The 19,947-nt window shown below is 38.3% G+C and overlaps 1 protein-coding gene and 1 pseudogene across 1 annotated transcript in view; both read right to left on the bottom strand.

Moving 5' to 3' along the window:
• FAR2 (fatty acyl-CoA reductase 2) overlaps positions 1 to 19,947 on the bottom strand; it is a 101,913-nt gene that overhangs the window by 81,622 nt on the left and 344 nt on the right. The gene's annotated exons all lie outside the window — the stretch shown is intronic.
• Positions 6,206 to 7,600, bottom strand: LOC102879656 (annotated as a pseudogene).

Raw genomic sequence — 19,947 nt, 5'->3', positions numbered from 1 at the left:
TACTTCTTTTTGCATGATTCTTATTCATAAAGGCAATCTGTCTTTTGGACAAAAGTGTGGTTCCTGAATTTTTTAGGCATATGTTACAATTGCTATATAAAGTTGATGATTATATGTAATCTTGGGGACATATGTATAAAATTAGCACAATAATACCTTCTAGAGCCCAGAGCAAATGCCCATTTGAGGTCTGTCCAGATGTGAGATCTATACATGTATGAATTAATAACAGTTCAACTACTGTGTCACAGTAATGTCATTTCAATTTTTTTTTCAACCCAATCCTCATTTTAATCATTTGTAAATACCTTGTACTTATGCAACTGAAGAAGAACACCCTAGGCTAGCTTTTCTTATATTAGCCACAGAAAAATTGGTTACATCTCATTTTTTTTTCCTAGAGAAATGACACTGGGATGATGAACAGATTCGCTGATATAGTCCTCAGTGCCATCATTCTTCTATGCATATTTTTCCACAGAAGCATCTGTGTAATAATATATTCTAGTAAAAACATAACTAGAAGTGGCGGGGGAAAAAGCCTCTTAAAAAGCTCTACTCAAGGTCACAGCCACAGCCAGCTCTCTGTTATTTATGCTGCAGATTACTTGGAATTCATGTAGCATGTTTTCACCTGTATTGCTATTCTAGAGTCGATTCAGCCAGAAAAGACTGGAATAAGACTGATGACATTTGTGTCAAGTGCCTGAATGCCTAGATGGCCTCTGAGAGCAAATAAACAACATCTCTGAGTGGTGTGGCACCATTCATTGTTGCATCATTCACAAACTGCCTTAGGCTCTTTCCCAGGTTATTTTGAATTGCACTTCAAAAAATTCTTTGGCTCTAGATGAGTTTGGTCATTGCTTCATTTTGTAAGGTGTGGGTCTGTCTTGCTTAACCAAGTTTATAAAAGATAGAAAGTCAGCATGGCTAAATAAAATTCACTAGTTTGTTAAAGAACACTAACTTAACCTATAGTTTCTGGGTTCTCCACAATCAAACCTCTCACTTTTTTACTGAAAAAGTATTCAATTGATTTAAATAAAATTTCCTTTTTGCTCCTTTCTATGACATTGCTCAAGTGAACAGAGAATGGCTAAGGTAGAATCAAACCAGCCTAAATAATGACACACTGGATTAAAGATCTGGGGTAAAGGTAACACATCTATATTTTATATATATTATATCTTAGCATCTTTTCCTCAGCCTTTGTCATAAGAAATTTTATATTTTAGGTTTTTTGTTCAAATATCACAACAATTTTAGCTACAGTTATTTCATTTTCCTCTAGATGGTCCTTCAACTGCTTCACCTAAACTTTATTTTTTCATATAAAAATGAGACATTTTTTTTCTTTTCTTTCCTGAAAGGGTTCTTTTTTGTATAAGTTAAAGAAAATAGTTCAAATGAAATAAGAATGTTCAAAATGTCATCTTTGCCAGTGGCAAATTACCTGACTGCTTTTGTTGTTTTTATCCAGATTCAGCTGTAATTCAATTATTGGTGTATCACAGAGCTTAATGGCAGGCCAGTGGCCCCGAAGACATAGTGCATATCCCAGTCAATAAACTGAATAAGAAAAACAAATGTTTACCTTGCTTTAATAGCAATGATTTCCTTTTGCAATCATTGGGGAAAAAATAGCTTTTATCTATTAGGAAATTAAATTTTCTCTGTAAATAAAGTTGCTAGGCATTTTCTCAAAAGTTTCATATGAGGCAAGAGCAAACTAGAGAGCTAAAAATTAAGATTCAATAATGAAGATCATAAAAAATTATCTCCTATGTTTAGGGCTTTTAAAAACTTAAGTAACAGATACATAGTTTTATAAAACTAAAGGAGTGCAATATTTAAACTTTTCATCCATTAAAATTTCATAAACTAGGATCACTGAGATTTTACCCTTGATATTAAATTTTGGTACTTATTTTTCAATTTTTACTCTAGCATTTTTATATGTGAATACTAATTATTATTATTTATAATTTCAATTAGTTTCTATTCATTTCTTTCTAAGCCTGTTTTTTTAGAAATGAGCTTTTGCAGCATCTAGACATGCACTAAATCAGTATGCCTCAGGGGGCCAAGTCCATCAGCAAACATACCACTCTCTCCACCCCCAGAAATGAGTTGACCAGTAAAATCATCAGGGTAACTTGACCCTGCTAACAGTCGAAGGTTCCTGTGTCCCCTTATAGTATCATAAATCTTAGTTATTTCTGTCAACACAGGTGAGGGTTCATCAAAATGTAGTCTCTCCATTTATGAAGCAAGAACCAAAGATCAGCAGTTCCCAACTGGTCTCTGGTTTCTAGACAAGATAACTCTAAAGAAAAGTCTTCGCTTGACATCTGTGTTTATCTCGACTGATACATCATCAAGAACTTACTCTCTGGTACTTTCTGGAATCTTAAGTACAGAACCTATTTGTATTTCATCTATAAGGGCATGCACATTTATTTTGACTACACTAATTTTTGATGCAACATTTCTCTGAGAACTTCATATCAATAACTAATAATGAGAAATTTTTTTTCTCTCATTCCCATCATTGTCCTTACAGTTCTTGTTTCCAACATGAGATTCTGCAGTTAATTCTCTGATACCATCTCTAGTTGTTGGGCATAACAGCAAGTTATGTTCACGTACTTATCCAAAGCGAACATCCTTATTAAGTAAGGTAAAATGAAGAAGAAAGTGACCAACTAATAACACATCAAATTAAATGTCATAAAAATTCATGAACTGTTTTTTTATTGTAGTATTTATATGTTAATTCTGGATGAATTATGTAGAGCACATAGTGTAAATTGCCTTTGGGTGAAGTTCAACCATCAAAGGAAAAATGATGTAGTGTCACAGGGTAGCAAGAGCAGAATAGGATATAAAAGTAAGTGTGTGGCGGGGAGTTCATTTGTCAGTGAAATGGGATGTTTGAGTATATGCAGAGTCTGAGAGGAATTAGAAAAGAAAGAATGAAACTACATGGAACTGAGGTTCTAAAGAAGCTCAGAGAGAATAAAATTAGTAGAAAAGATAGAGCGGTCAGCCCTAAACACAGGAAGGTCATTTCATCCTCTAAAAAGAAGGAAAAAGTAAAGGTGTGTGGGAGGTAGGTTGGAGCAGAACGTCAGATAGATCTTTACTACTCTCTAAGGAATTGGAGGCAATATTGTACTTTGTCAGTTAAAGAGCTGCAAGTAAATGAAGGGAAAAAGAGTAAATATTTGTAACTACTGCTCTAGATAGGAAAGAAAATAGACCAGAAACCAGCATAGAAGATGAAAGCAACAGAATGTCCTGCCAAGGTTAAAAGATGAATTTGTATGATACCTATTTTATACAAATACTTAACTGGTGTTGTCCAGCAACACCTGATAGATAAATAGCTTATGGTTGGAGCAGGGAATGTAGATTGTTGGCAAGTTCCAAATTCGGGGTCATGAACATTGGATTTAAGGAGAAACAAATGGAAAAGTTAGGGGGTAGAGGAAAGGCACACCTGGCCCACCTCACAGGTTCTGAGATTTAGAATGAAATAATGAATATGAAAGTCCTCCAAGGAGTGTAAAATATAATTTAAATGTAAAGTATTATTATTTGTGTACAAAATTATATACACACCTAGATATTAGAGCCTACACACACACACACACACACACACACACACACACACACACACACACTTATCGGTCCTATATGCTATTAACACTACTTACTATTAACATTAGCAACTCCTGTACTATCGTACACTTTATCTTCACAGTTCTTAAAGCACTTCATGTGGACATTTCAGTATCTTCTCACAATAATCCTGGGAGTTAAATAGTGTAGATACTATTATCCACAGATGTGGAAATTGAGGAATGGAGACAGTGAGTGATGTGGGTAAGACCCATAGCAGTGAAAGAGCCAAGACTTAAATTTTGATAAAAGAAATTGAAGTCTTCCACCTCCTACAGGTAATGAAAAAAGGCTTTTCACCAAGTGTTCATTTGCTTCCTGCTTTTCGTATGTAACAACATCTAAGACACATGTACACCTGATAACTGTGTTCTTTTGTTTTAACCACTGCATTCAGTGAATAGTAAGGGTAATTTTAATCAGCCATGATTTAGTATCCTGAATATCACTGTTAGAGCAGCTCCTTCCTTTGTGTGAATTGTGTCACCGCGTGATACCAACAAGAGGAAATCGACCATTGCAACCTTGATTCTGAAACCAAAGTCTAACTGAGAAAACATTCACAAACTAATTACTTAAAAGGTGAAGCAGACAGCGAAGGCCGTCTTTAAACAAGACAAAACAAAAAACAAAAACAAAACAAAACTCAATACAAAGAGAAAACGTTTGGTAAATTCACCAACATTAATAGTAAGAACTCCAGTTCTTCAAAACACACCAAAAAGAAAGTAAAAAGAGAAGTCATAGATGAGGACTTATATCAACCCACCAATGTGAGTCATGGTTAATACATGGGTGACATTGGGCAACAACCAGTAAACAGTTTTGCAGGTACTGTAGTTAGTCCTGCTTTTACTCAGGAAAGGCATATTTTTAGTTTTCCCTTCTTTTTGTTAGTTCTCTAACATCTCTCTGCATTTTGGGTCATGCACAATTAGATCCTCATCATACAAACCCACTAATACTTGTCCAAAATGCTGCAGTCAGAGCATGACTCCTCAACGGCATCTGTCTCCGTCCTACTCCCCAGCTCATGACTTAGGGCTGGCTGGACCTCCGTTCATTCTCCTCTCTGTTCTCTCCTCTCTAGGCCACCCCCAAGACTGCTATCAGATGGCTGCTGCTCCTTTCACCCTCCTTGCAGTGCTGACCTGGTGTCTAGAATGCCCAGGGGTCACAGAAGGGTAAATGGCCATTACCAACATTATACTCTGAAATTAGGCCCCCTGACTCCAAGGGCTGGGCTGCGGAGGGAAGGTGGGTGTTTGAGGAGAAAAGAAGCGAGTGAAGAAGCGAGCTTCACTCCAGGAACTTTGATGTTGAATTTCCCTTGGGCGTAAAAACCAATGCTCATATAGATGAAAGCACTTGAAATAAACAAAATGGCAGTAGGCGCCAGCACTGGAAGTGCAATACAACTGTACCCTTACAGATTAATTGCCTAGTCAAGGCTTCATGCCTGCCTAAATGTGAGGATGGAAAAGAAGCCTAAATTGACATGCTATGCAATGCCTAATTTTTCTTGCCAAATTAAACTGGGTGGAATGGCTTTTGAACAATCTGGATAGCCTTAATAAAAAAGGGAAATTCTTCTATGATACCTTATTATGTGTCAAGCACTGTGCTTAGCATATGACACATATGAACTTATTTATTTCTTAGTATAAGTCCTTAAAAGTGTCTGTTATTACCAGTTGAATCATGTAAAATTGCCAGTTCAACCATTTGGATCTACAATGGCAACTATGCATGGTTCAGCCTGCATTTTGTCTGAATTTTACAGTAGAAACCTAGCTAGATGCACAGCTCTTAAGTAACTTTCTGGAAAGTGTCAAGCCTAGGCCCAGGAAATTGGGCTCCTGTTTCTATGGTTGTTATAAACTACGGAAATATACTGCCTCTCTACCACACTGCATGAAAATGACAGAAATGGTTTCTTCTAATTTAAAAATTCTGTCCACGAACCTGTGCTCCATCTTTCCCAGTCTCCATACACACCAGTTTCTTCTTGACTTGTTAGATTCTTTTGAAATATCACTGCTCACCCAATCAGTCAGCTGGAGGTCTCAGAATCGAATTTGATTTCTTTTTAGTTCTCTACTACCAGAATCTAAATACTATTTATTAAGTTTATCTCAGCAGGAGATGCAGAATCATAGAATGTGAGAGCTGGAAGGGCTTGAGAGATAATCTAGTCATTTCTCTCTCTCTTTCTTTTTTTTTTTTTTTTCATTAAACTTTGTTTTAATCAGTCTCAAAATTCTGTGATAGATTTTTGGTCAAGTTGTTTCCATTAAAAAATACTAATTTTAAAAACTAATAACTTAAAAACTGCCACACAAAAAAAGACCAAATGATCCTCAAAACATTATCCTTTCCTTCCGAAGGTTTTACAATGCACTGTAATCATTAACTAGTCTTTTACTATTTAACTCAAATGTCCCATTGAGACAAACACTTCTGAGACCTTTCTTCCACCACTGATGAAGACTAGGGTGGTAGGTATTGGAGATAATATTCATTTAGTCTTCTGAGCTTTCTGGGCAGACCTGGTGACTTTGCCAGCTCCAGCTGCCTACTCTTCCACTGCTTTGATGACACCTGCAGCAACTGTCTATCTCATGTCACCAACAGCAAAAGGGCCCAGAAGAGGACAGTCAGAGAAGCTCTCAACACACCTGGGCTTGCCAGAAACCATATCAACAACGGCAACATTACCACATTTCAAAAACTTCAAGACACCTTTTAGCTTTTTTTTTTTTTTTTCAGAAAAATGATCAGTTTTCTTCAGCTGAGCAGATATGCAAGCAATATCAGCTGTGTGAAAGTCCAGCACAGGTGCATATCCGGCACTGATTTGGCCTGGAAGGTTCAGGACAATCACCTGAGCCATGAAGCAGCTGCGTCCATTGATAGGTTATTTTTGCTGTCACCAGCCACACTGCCATGATGAACATCTTTGACAGACACATTCTTAACATTGAAGCCCACGTTGTTCCCTGGAACAGCTTCTCTCAGAGCTTCATGGTACATTTCAACAGGCTTCACTTCAGTCGAAAGCTTGACTGGAGCAAAGATGACCACTACGCCAGGTCTGAGAACACTAGTCTGCACGCAGCCTACAGGGACAGTACCAATACCACCAATTTTGTAGACATCCTGGAGGGGCAGACACAAGGGCTTTTCACTTGGATGAGTTGGTGACAGGATGCAATCCAAAGCTTCAAGCAGTGTGGTTCCATGGGCATTGCCATCTTTACGCATGACTTTCCAACCCTCGAACTAAGGCGTGTTAACACTTGGTTCTCACATGATTTCGCCATTCCAACCAGAAACTGACACAAATATTACTGTGTCAGAGTTGCAGCCAATTTTCTTAATATAGGTGCTGACTTACTTAATGATTTCCTCATATCTCTTCTGACTACAGGGCTGTTCCATGGAACTCATTTTGTTAACATCTACGATAAGTTGTTTTATACCCAGTGTATGTATAAGAATGACAGGCTCATGGGTCTGCCCATTCTTGGAGATGCCTGCTTCAAATTTACCCACAGCAGCAGCAAATTTACCAACAGCAGGACATCAGTCAGTCTGGGATGTGCCTATAATCATGTTTCTGATAAAGTCTGTGTCCTGGGGCATCGATGACGGTCACGTAATACTCGCTGGCCTCAAATTTCCACAGGGAGAATCAATGGTGACACCACATTCACATTCAGCTTTCAGTTTATCCAAGACCCAGGCGTACCTGAAGGAGTCCCCTCCCATCTCAGCAGCCTCCTTCTCAAGTTTTTCAGTGATTCTGTTGTTGATGTTACCACATTTGTAGATCAGATGGCCAGCAGTGGCAGACTTGCCCAAATCTGTATCCAGTGACGATGATGTTGATATGAGTCTTTTCCTTTACCATTATGACTTGGATTTACTGGTGGTTTTCATGACATCTGTGTTCTGGCGACAAACCCTTTGTGAAAAGCAATCTAGTCATTTTTCTAATGTAGGTATAGTCACTGAGGGGCATAGCAGAATCAGGACAAGAGTCTGTACTCCTGAGGTCTGCTCTTCCCTCTCTACCTCAGTTCACACACCGGACTAAAGCTATAGATAACACCTTTTTGCTTCTCCAGAGCTTCAGGACCAAGCCCTTCCATGTGACAATAGCTCAACTCACTGGACACTTACTCAATGCCAACCACTCTTCTAAATGGTTTACACGTATTAACTCATGAATCAGCATGACAATTCAATGGTATTTATTATTATTAACCCCATTTACAAGGTGGAAACTGAGGCACGGAGAATTTAAAGTGATTCACCTCAGGTCACACAACTTGTAGGCTAGTTCCAGAGGCCATGCCCTAAGCCGCCTGGCCATATACCCTTTGTTCCATCCTACCCTTCAAGTAGGCAAAACTCAGTTTATCTCCTTTGGGAAACAGTCCCCAGTTCTCCCCTCACTCTAGGCTGAGTCTAAAGTCAGATCTGCCAAACTCTCCACCATTCAATATCACATTGTATATAACTGACTACTTATTTGTCTGTTCCCTGCACTGAATTGCAAACACCTTAAGGGCAATGACTGCATTTCACTAGATTTAATATTCATAGGATTTAACATAATGCCGGACAGTCACTAAATAAAAATTTGTTGAATGAATGCATGATAAAACGCATAGCTACCTAACTCATCCTCCTGCCTTCAATTTCTCCTTATGCCAGCTATCTTCCATTTTGAAATGAGTTTAGGGAAACTAGTGAGACGTTTAGTTGTAAGTGTACTGGAAAAAGGTAAGCCCTTCATTTATCTTCCTTAATAACCAAAGATAGGCCTTTTGATTATTGTTTCCCAAATAATGTTTGGTCATGAACTTATTACACTATTAGCACTAACTTTTTCATCCATAGTCACTATATGTCAGATTCAAGTTTGTTTTAAATTTTATACTTTAACTTTTGAGTGTGAAATAAACTAATTTATTTTATTTTACCTAACTCGTTAGACCAGAGCTTAGGTCTCCATAAGAAGGTTAAATAAGTACTCTGATCTGAACATTGAGGGTCCTAGAGTAGTCATCATTACAATGGACTTCAGAAGTCATTGCAGTGAGATATATCTTAAATGACTTTATGCTTAAATTCATTAGTTCTAACTGAGGTGTTCAGACTGCTACTGTGTCCCCTGATTTGAAATCATATGCAGTTATAATAAAAATTTGCTGAGTCAATTGTATATCCAAATGAAAAAATATGTTTATTTCTCACATTCTATAAAAAAATTAATTCCAGATAGACATATCTTAACATGAAAGGCAAAACAATTACTCTTCAGAAGAGAACATCTTCCTGATCCGTGAGTAGGCAAAAAGCATTAATTATGGAAGAATAATACTAATAAATTGGACTCTAATAAAATTAAGAATTTGTGTTCATCAAAAGAAAGAAATTAAGAGAGTGAAAAGGAAAGCCATGCTTTGGGAGAAGACATTCATAACATGCATATCCAACAAAGGAACTGTATTTAGAATATATAAAATATAAGCAGAAATCATTATGAAGAGGACCATAGACAAGTAAACAAAGACTTGGCCACTTCTTTAGAGAAATATACAAATGGTCAATAAAAATGTGAAAAGGTGCTCAACCTTGTCGGCCACCAAATACAAACAAAACCACTATGACATACAACTATTCTCCCACCAAAATGGCTAAAATGAGGACAGAAAAAAAGAAGTGTTGATAAGGATGTAGAACAAGGGACTCTCTTGACTACTGCTTCTGGAAGTATAAATTATACAACCACTTAAGAAAATTCTTTGGCAGATTTCATTAAATTTCTCTACATAAAGCAATTCCAAGCCTCGGTATACCCAACAGAAATGTGTACACATGTTCAACAAAAGACATTCATACGAATGTTCTTAGCAGCATTGTTCCTAAGAACAACCGCAGTGGAAACTACACATGTGTTCATCAACAACAGAACAAAGGAATTAAATGTGGCATATTCACAGTATGGAGCACTGTACAGCAACAAAAATGAATAATCTACATAGTCACACAATTTGGCTGACTTTCACAAATTTAATGTCGAGTAAAAGAAACAAGACACAAAAGAATGCATGCTATATAATTTCCTTTATAGAAATTCCCAAAACCAGCAAAGCCAATCTATTTTTGAATCTTGCTAATCTATGACTTAGAAGTCAGAATAGTGTTTAGTTTAGGGAGCAACAGGTAGTGATTGGTTGATAGCATGAAGGGGGCTTATGGAGTATCCATAATGTATTGTTTTTTGTTTTTTTTTAATCTGGAAGCTGGAATCTGAGAGATGCCTGATTGCATTCAATCTATTGCATTCATGATATATTCACTTCCCTACATGTTCCTCATAAGAATAATAGAAGTCACATGGAGAAGAAACTCATTGTGAAGGCAATAGTCATTACTTATGGTCATTATTAATTCACACCTAAAGTGCATATAAGGTTGTTTTTTCTTTTCTTTTTTTTCAGTTTTTCATGTGTGTGGGTTTTTATTTTGTTGAGTAACATGAAAGTACTTTGTCAATATACTTTCATCACCATATTCCATTGTGGCAAGGAGGAGTCACATACTAGGTCAAGTGTTAATTTCTTGGGTTTTAGGGATTGAATTGTGCCCTCTTCCCCTCACATATTGAATTCTAAAACATGGTATCTCAAAATGTGACCTTATTTGTAAATGTGACCTTATTTGACCAAGTTGTATATGTTAAGTAGTTAAAATGAGGTCATACTTTAGTAGGGCGAGCACCTAATACAATATGACTAGTAGCCTAATAAAAGAGGAAATTTGAATACAGACATAGACATACATAGAAGGAAGATGATGTAACAACACAGGGTGAAGATGGCCATCTACAAGCCAAGAAGAGAAGCGTGGAACAGATACTTCCCTCACAGTCCTCAGAAAGAACCAACCCTGCTGATACCTTGATTTTGGACTTCTAGTCTCCAGATTTGTGAAACAATAAATTTCTGTTATTTAAAACATTCAGTTTGTGGTAGTTTGTTACAGCAGCCCAAGCAAATATATTGGCGAAATAATTGTCTATGGACCAGATAGCAGATGAAGTGAAAGGCTCCTGTGCATTAGGGGACCACTCCCCCGCCCCCCAACTAGCATCTCACACACTTGGCAAGGTTGCTCCTGTTTTGGAACAATGTGGTGCTCTGAATCACGTGACACACTGAAGAAAGAACGTGAAAACCGAAGCCTTCCAAACAGTTGTATGGTCCCTATGAGGAACCCACAGAGGGGGTCTTTCCTGACCTGGCAGTGGCCTGGGTCCAGGGTGTTTCAAAGAGGAGAAAATGGTCCATGTGAGTGTTCTCAAAGGTACTGCCTTTGCTCCTGTCACAACCTCTTTGAGAATCTGATGAAAGCTATAAATCCTCTCACCCAGCAAATGCCCATATTCGTTTAGACTTAAGAGTATAGGTAAGGATTTTTAAGGCAGAGGATTAGTTTTTGATCTCTCTTCTAGAAATAAAGATGAATGGCTAAAGATAACAGGGTTTTCACTTGTTATCCCAGAAGTCAGCAACCTAACTACTGGCCACATACCAAAGTTCAAAGGTATTCTGGAAGCTTTGTAACTTTCCCACATTGGTTGTTTTTGCTCTTCCCCCTTTTTTCCACAGTGATTAGCAGTTGATTACTTAAAAACACAAAGAGATTGTGTGTCTTTCTTTAGACGCAGAAAAGAAAAAGGGAAGCCTGAGGATGGAACCTACTGCGGATTTTGGGGAAAAGTGAGGAACTAAGGGACGACAGCACAGGTGAATTAATCCTTGGGACTTGGGGCGAATAAAAGAGAATACTGTTCCCTTGAGAACAATTTTCATTCTGTTCCCTGTGGACTTTCTAATATTTCATTTTAAAACTCTGTTTCCCATCATAGCCTTATTAAGTGTTCAGTGTTCAGGTCTTTGGGAAGTGAAATCATTGACTGAGGCTGGGTAGGAGGGGAAGAAAGGGACAGAAAAGCATTTGAGTATTCTATATTTTTAAACTGAAGATATTAACTAAAAAAATTCAAACCCCTAAGTTGTGACTGGTTAAACATTGCTAAAAGAGTAAGTGGCACTGAAGTTTAAAGGCAGGTACTACAACTTGTTCACCATTGTATTTGCAGAGCTAACCACCCTGTCTGGCACATGATAGACACTCAGTAAATCATATGAATAAATGAATGAATGAGTGAATAAAGAATGAATGAATGGAATGGTCATGAAATTTACAGTAATAAGATTTGGATACTAGTTTACACTCATCTATTAAATAGATGTGTGACAGTTACTTTATATCTTTGGGACTATCTCTTTTTTTATATAAAATGAGGGAACTGGACCAAAATTAGATAAGGTACTCAGACATTCTACAATTTAGAATATGAATATACTTAGTTAAGGCAAAGCTATTTGCAGTCACCACTGTGTGTAATAGATAAGGTGGTGTGATATGTGGCAACATATAGTATGTCTAGGAGTTCAGGGACATCTAATTCGAGCTAATTTCACTCTATCCTAAAAGAAACGAAAACCTAATTTACCTAAAATGCAATCCTGTGATTGGCATACACTCTGTGGCAATTGCAAAACCATTTCTTCAGGCAGGACTAGACCAAAATAGTAGGAGGACAAGAAGGAAGAGGCAATGTCACAGTTCCATGGAGAGAGTTTTGGTAAGCACAATATGCTGAGAAAGAAGGAAACTGCTCATTTGGATGAGAGAAATTAACTCTTTCAAATCATCAAAGATTCCTACACCTTTGAGAACAGTTTTGTAAGTGGCTTTTAATGCTTTCAAAGTCTTTTGGTCAGAGAGCAAGTGTCCAACTTTTAGATTATATACTTCTCTTGAGGTTAGCTATGTCCTGAAGGTCTTATGATAATAAAACACAGTAGAAATAAGATTTAATCCAGAATGAGACAACAGTTGCAGAGTAATCTAAACAAAAATACACGGACTGACATATAAAGGTGCTTTCATTAGTATTTAGCCAGGTATCTTATTTACATCTATGTTTCATGTGGAATTAAGTGGACAATTTCTCTTAAGTTTTAGATAACTGGCTCTATTTATATTAAATGAATACTGCCCATCTTTAAGATGTTTTTATTACTAAACAAAAGTATGCTATTACTATCCACACATTTTTTAATAGTGAATGTCCTTTCTTGAAAGTAATAAGCAAAACCCTTCAATACGTAGACACACACTGAATTATTACACACATCTGGGCAGATTCCTCCAGTTTCTTGACAATATTGTACATGGGCAGATTTAACTCTGCTCGAAGTTCTTAAGTGGTTTCAAATATATTGGGACCAGAAACATAGTTTAACCGTCTTCTTAATTTTTAACTATCCTTTCCTCAACAATACCTGGGATTTGGGCTGACTTTTGCGGAATGTGTCCTTTCACTGACCTGTGATAGATAAAGCACTATTTTTCTAACATGTAGAGCATTTTCACAATGACTTTTTCTTATTTCTTGGCTCAGGAAATATTAGTCTTGCCTCCTGTGATCATCCTGTTATTCACTAGTGAATGTTATTGACCCAACAACTCCTCAGTGGAAGTAAAAGGATGAATAAGTGGATAGAAGTGGCCATCTTTTTGCCTTTTGTACACAGATTTACAGGAAAGAGACTTTGCTTTCCCTTTCTTCCCTCAAATGTGTGCTTCAGTGTTCTGGGGCCATCTTTGGAGGAGACTGGGAAGTTAAAATGCTTTAAGCATAAGATAATAGTATGTCCAAAAACCATAGGGAACACATTGTCAATTGTAGCTTGAAAATGCTTTTGCTGGACTGCAAAGGCTGAGGATACAAATTTATCTAAGACTTTTAAAATAAACCATGACTAAAACAAACAAATGCTATTCTTAGTCTCTGGTAATTATAGTAATTTTTCTCTGCCTGCTTAATCACATTGTTGACTACATAATATTCTTTGCTTTGGTACAAGTGTTGAATAAAATGAAAAAATGCCTATTGAATGATCTCACCTTTTTTAAAGGTAGGTTTCTGAGTTAGTCATGAAAAATTCCCTGATGAATGTGGCTGGCACATTTCATACTGTTTAATTCCCACAGAATGCCCTGATCTGGAAAGATTTCATGATAGTAGTGATAGACCTAAGTACCAAACCTCTTATCTTCTGGTTCTAAGTCCCATGGCAGTATTTGGACCAGTTGTTCTCACAGTTTGTACCTGAGCTATGTTGCTTAGGTATGAAGCATCTGGGGATTTTCATGTGAAAAATCCTGATTCGGTAGGTGTGAGTGGGGACAATGAAATGTGTATTTCTGTCACCCCAAAATTAAGACTGTCATCCTTGAGTCATTACTCTTCACAAAAAGTGTGCATTAATAAAAAGTAAATCTGCTTCATTATTGAAATAATAATTGGAGGTAGCTACTAATGGGAAATTCATGCTCAGAGGTAGCAGATTTCAACAAGTAAGTAATATTAATCACCTACCGCCTCTGCCTCTTGGGTCTCTGCTTATGTTTACCTGAGTGCCCATCATCTATATATGAGTTTGAATGTTTGAATAACTCCCAAAAGCTATCACCTTCAAGACTATCTTCATCTCCTCACATCGGCATGTAACATTAGCTATACTAGTCATCGATAGTAAATAGCACAGTCATGACTCCAACGCCAATAACACTTGAGGAGCTTCTAGGAAGTCAGTTTAGCTATCTGTATATTTATCACTGCTATAGACTGAATGTTTGAGTCTATCGATTCAACTCCAATTCTGATGTTGAAATTTAGCCTCTAATATGGTGGTGTTTGGAAGTGAGGCTTTTGGGAGGTGACGAGGTCATGAAGGTGGAGCCTGCCAGAATGAGATTAATGACCTTATAAAAGTGACTCCAGACAACTTCCTTGCCCCTTCCCACATGTGAGGTTATAATGAAATGACATCTATAAACCAGGAAGTGGGCTTTCCCAGACTTTAAAACTGTTAAAAATAAATTTCTGTTGTTTAAAAGCCACTCAGTCTATAGTACTTTGTTACAGAAGCCTGAACTAACTAAGGCTACCCCCTACTATATAAAACAAATGAAAAACAAATCTATTAAAATTATCTATGGCTGGTGAGTTTAACAGCCTAGAACAGAGGTTAGCAAAACCTCTTCTGTAAAAGGCCAGATGACAAATATATTAGCTGTCGCTGGTCACAATTGCTCATGGGGTAGGGCACTAAAGCAGCCATAGCCAACGTGATGAATTGATGCAACGCACTGGCTGATTTCCAACTAGACTTTCTTTATGAACAATGAAATTTACATTTCATAAAACTTTCTAGTGCCACAGCACATTATTCTTCTTTTGATTTTTTTCCAACCATTAAAAACTATAACAACGATTCTTAGTTCAAAGGATATACAAAAACAAGCTGGGGCCATATTTGACCCTTAGGCCATAGTTTGCTGATCCTTGGGCAAGAGAACCAAGCCATGGCCAAGTTCATAGCTGTGTGAGTTTGTTTCTTCTGTCTGGCTCTGTTGCATTGTTCTTTGATCACAGATTGCATTCCTGACTCCAGTCCACCACCATGCAAATGAATTGGGGACCAGGAAAGAAAATGTAGGCAATTCATTGCAATATCACTGCTCCTGCACACATACCCTATGTATTCACATTGTGTTGCTCTGCAGGAGATATATTACAAACATCAAATAAGGCCCAAGCCTACCACAGAACACATAGGCCCGGTGAAGTCTTCCCCACTGTTTGCGCCTCAGGTTCCTCACGAGTAAATCTAGAGAGGTCCTGCATAGCCTTACCAAGAAAGTAGAAATTTTTTAAAAAGAAGTTTTTCATCAGACTGCAGAGCTTCCTTGTGAATCTCTCCTTACCTCTTATCTATATAGCAGAATTGTTTTCATCATCAATTTAAAGCCTATTAACAGAGTCAGTTCTGGTCTCCTGCTTTCTTCCAACTACATAGCATGAAAAACATAAGAGAAGTTGATGGTTAATAGAGAGCTGTGGATGTTAAGAGGTTTAATCTATTAATATAGGGCAGCATTTCCCAAAGCGTGTTATGCTGAATGCTGAATCTGTTAAATGTTCTGCCAAAAAGAGCATTTCAAGGTCAAACAAGTTTAGGAAGTATGGCATAAAATATCTCTTCTTTCTTGAAGATTCTTAATGTGCATTAGTATATTAAAGGCTCTGAGGATTCCTGCAATAAAACTGCTTAACTGGGTTAAATCAAAAGTTTCTTAAGCTTATATGATCAGAAAAGCTTTTTTCCCTTCACTTAACTGTTATTAATATCCTAAGAAACTAGTGATCCTAGACTACATTTTGGGAAACACTGATATAGACAACAAGGAAGACTGGAAAGGTTTTTGCTGAGTGAGTTATGTTTCAGAATAATCACTTTGGTGAGGATCAGGCCTTTCTCTCCTAGTTTTTGACATTTTAAGAAATTACTCCTTATTCTATCCACATGCTCAAGCCAGAAAAATAAGTGCCATATTTGTTGTGGTGGGAACCTTTAAAAAATATATAAAATGCATGCATAGTTTAAAAATAATTCTAACAGTACAAATGATAGTATGAAAAGCCTCCTTCCTCCTCTCTCTCAGCTCTACTCAACAGCCTGGTATACTTTCAAGAGGTACCAAGTAGGGTTAGCAGTTTTCATTCATTTTTCAGTTCTTCTTATGGAAACTAAATCATATGCATTGGAGACTTTTGTTTTGGAATAAAAACATTTAACAGTATGTACTGAAAGAATTTATTCTCACACTGCTTTCTGCCTCACCCACCTCTCACATCCACTCTATCACCAAGTTCTACTTTCAAAATGCATCTAGTCTGTCCTTTTCTCTTAATCTTCCCTGTCAGTACTGTTGCCTGCTCTCTGTCCTAAATGGTTTCCTGCTTCCAAGCCTTCTAGTCCATTCTCTTATTGTAGTCATAAAGATCTCTTTAAAATATAAATTAGACAGTCTCTGGCTTCAAAGTCTTCAATGGCTTCTCATTAAAATGAAATTCAAAATCTTTATCCAAGTCTGTGAAGTTTTGCACGGCCAGGCTACTACCTACCTTCCCATACTCATATCCAGCCTCTCAGCAAATCCCTCACACAACTCCAGCCACACGTGCCTTCTTTCTGTCCCTTGTACCCTGCTAGCCTTTTTCTCTCCTCACAGCCTTCCTATTTGCTATTTCCTCTGCCCAGATTGCTTTTTCCACTATTTGTTTTTTGCCAAGTTGACCCCTATGACTCTTTCAAATATCGATTTAAATCTTTCTTTGTCAAAGAGATCTTCCCAGAGCACCATCTGAGTCAGCCCCTGTTTTTTTTTCTTCATAGCAATATGAAGAAAAAAATATGCTTTTCTCCATATTCCTTTCAACACTAAATGCTGTAAAACTGGCACGATATCTGGTCACAAAATGGGCTTAATCATTATTTTCTACATGAATGAAGCTAGCCATTGGAAAGTTCACTTTCAGTTTTATTTCCCACCTTTTCTTTACATAGAACTTTAGCCCTGTCCAAATTTTCACTTTTTTTCCTCACATTCACCACACAGATGACTCATTCATTAATCTCTATTAGTAGAGGAACCACTTCAGTTTATCTTATTCTCTTCTCGGGAGCTCATTGCACTTACTTTCTCTATCATTCATTTTGTGCCAAATCTTATGTTGCCTTGTAACAACTTATCTGTATTAATTAACACTTTATATTTACATATTTTGTCTTGTCAAAGATGCCATAAGTCCATCGAGGACAGGACTTGGTACTTCATTTCCTAAAGTATACAGCATGCCTCTGATCAGAGTAATTGCATGAAAGGATGCTCCATCTCTTTGAGTGCCCCCTCATAAGACTTTAACGTGGGATTTTGACCCATTTCCTTTCACTCTGTTTTCTTCCTCAGTCCTGCTGAGCGTGTTGCTATCATGCTGGGAATGAAAGCTTGTATAAAGTTCTGAGGTCAGAGAGATTAAGGGGACAGAGGATATGCCCAAAGTTTCTCTGTTTCTCCCCCAGTGTTACAGGAGGTGAAGACAGCTTGGTAAGGGACTAGGTGTACTTCGTATTGCTAGGTGTCTCCTAGAATATATAAAAGAGCGACTTGTTCAAGATTTTGAAAAGGGAGATTTTTAAAAATTTAAATGAAGCAAAAAGGATCACCTCCTCAAAATATTTCAGTCATTGACTTTGATTCTCATTGTTCAATTTTTGGACGAATTTAATTTAGTACAATTTAATGGACTCAATTACCAATTTAATTCAGGAAGTATCTTTGAGATTCAATAAGTAGAACATTAAACCAACTGTGGGGCCCTTCTAAGTATAAGGCCCTGAATGACTGCACAGTTTGTGTTTCCATGAAGTAGGGCCTGCCTGGGGTCTCTGGATGACTAACATTTGGGTGGCTGGGTATTGAGGAGACTGTGAATTCCTGAATTTGTAGGCAGAATTCTGTGTTAATGTGCATATTTTTGTTTCGCATATTCCATAGTTTTTGTCAGATTTTTAAAGTGGTTTGTTAATACAATAAAGTGTTAAGAATGCTTCTTCAAGAATAATAAATGTTCTCATGGAGCCCATGATAGATTGGCAGGGACCAGCGTGCTGGTTGTCACTGTGCATGAGCCTTTAGAAGAATGTGTTGTGAATGAATATGAAAACAAAGGTCTAAGGCTGCCCAGATGTTGCCAGAAAGAAATACACTCAAGAATGCATCTTCGAAAGATAGAAAAGCAAATAGTGAGGTGTTCAAGATGACCATCTTCTCTATAAATCCCAAAGTAATACCCCCAAATGAACTATTTTATTTTTACTCCCTTAAAGGAGGTTCTCCCTCTTCTGTAATTGGGTGTCACATTCCCTCCTTTAAATAAAGGAGAAATGTATCACTGTAAGATTTACCAACTCATAGTAATTTATATCTATTTTATTGATCAATATAACCCAATGTTAGAAATTGGAGGAAGGTAGGAATTTGTTAATAAAGCAGGTGTAGAAGATGCCCTCAGAGAAAGGAAAAGAGTACTCCAAAGACCTGCATCCTGAGAAATACTACAGATAAAATGTTGCAATGCTTGAGACTGGCTAGTAAAAGCCTGTGGTCATCAACTAGAAGTGTGACACACAAATATCTCTCAATGTAGGTTTTGCTGAAAAGCCTGCTACTGAAGTTTTAGTGGCTGCCTTAAAATTATATTTAGTCCCTTTGCCCTTTAAGACTAAATATGCTCCTCAGACACATCTCCAACTCAGAAATGGGGATATAGAGAGATGAGTAATCGACACCACAGAGTAATTCTCAAATTTCTATTTGCACAGTGTCAAAATTCTCTTGTAGCCTCCCACAAGTAGAAAAGCACGATTCATTCGTTTCCTGGTCACTCTGTTGTGCCCACCCTGTTCTTGCTCAAGGCACCGTGGGAGCACTCTGTATGATTCAACTCGCTACCAAAGCTCTTGCAAATCCAGCAAGGACCTTGGTTGCTCACACCAGGTAACTTAGCATTAACGAATAAGTGTTCATAATTCAACCCATCCCGGAAGGCGAAAGAGTAAGAGGCTGGCAAGTGGGACGCCCTCGTATGGTTTCTAGGATTCAGCTGGTCATTAATTCTTTTCATGGAATGGAATTGCCTCGCGGGGAATTTAACTCTCCTTCTAGCAAGCCATCTATTCCAATTGGAGTTTTCTGGTACTTGTTTCCTTGCTCTCTCCATGATGCCCAGGCCGCGGGAAGAGGTAGAAAACTTGCAACTGGGCACAGACCCCGCGCTAGCCGCCCCAGCCTGTTCAGCATCTGGCTGAGTACCCGCCAGGTGGGAATGAGAGGGTCAAGACGCGCGCATCCCGGGGTGGGGCAAGGGGCATGCGAGGCCGCAATCCCGGGGTCTGCAAGCTGGAAGCGCAGGGTGGGCCGCTCCGGCTGCCGCCGCGCCACACGTGGCCCTCGAGTCCGCACGCTCTCTCCAGGCATAGCTCTAGGGGCCAAGGAGGCCTGGCGAGACGCCAGCGGGCGCTTCCCGCCCTCGGTCCCTCGGTCCCCCGCTGCCCTGGTGCGGCTCCCAAAGTTAACCCTTGCCGGCCCGGCCCACACGCCGCCCTTCCGGGCCCCGCGCACCCCACCTTGGTGAGCTATGCCGGCACCCAACACGCCCGAACCCCGGGCTGACTGCGGCGTGGGCAGCACCAGCGGACA

Source organism: Pteropus alecto, unplaced genomic scaffold (assembly GCF_000325575.1).
Source record: "Pteropus alecto unplaced genomic scaffold, ASM32557v1 scaffold103, whole genome shotgun sequence".
Lineage (NCBI taxonomy): Eukaryota > Metazoa > Chordata > Mammalia > Chiroptera > Pteropodidae > Pteropus > Pteropus alecto.
Note: the sequence above shows the minus strand (reverse complement) of the source record. Positions and strands in the feature narration are given on the sequence as shown.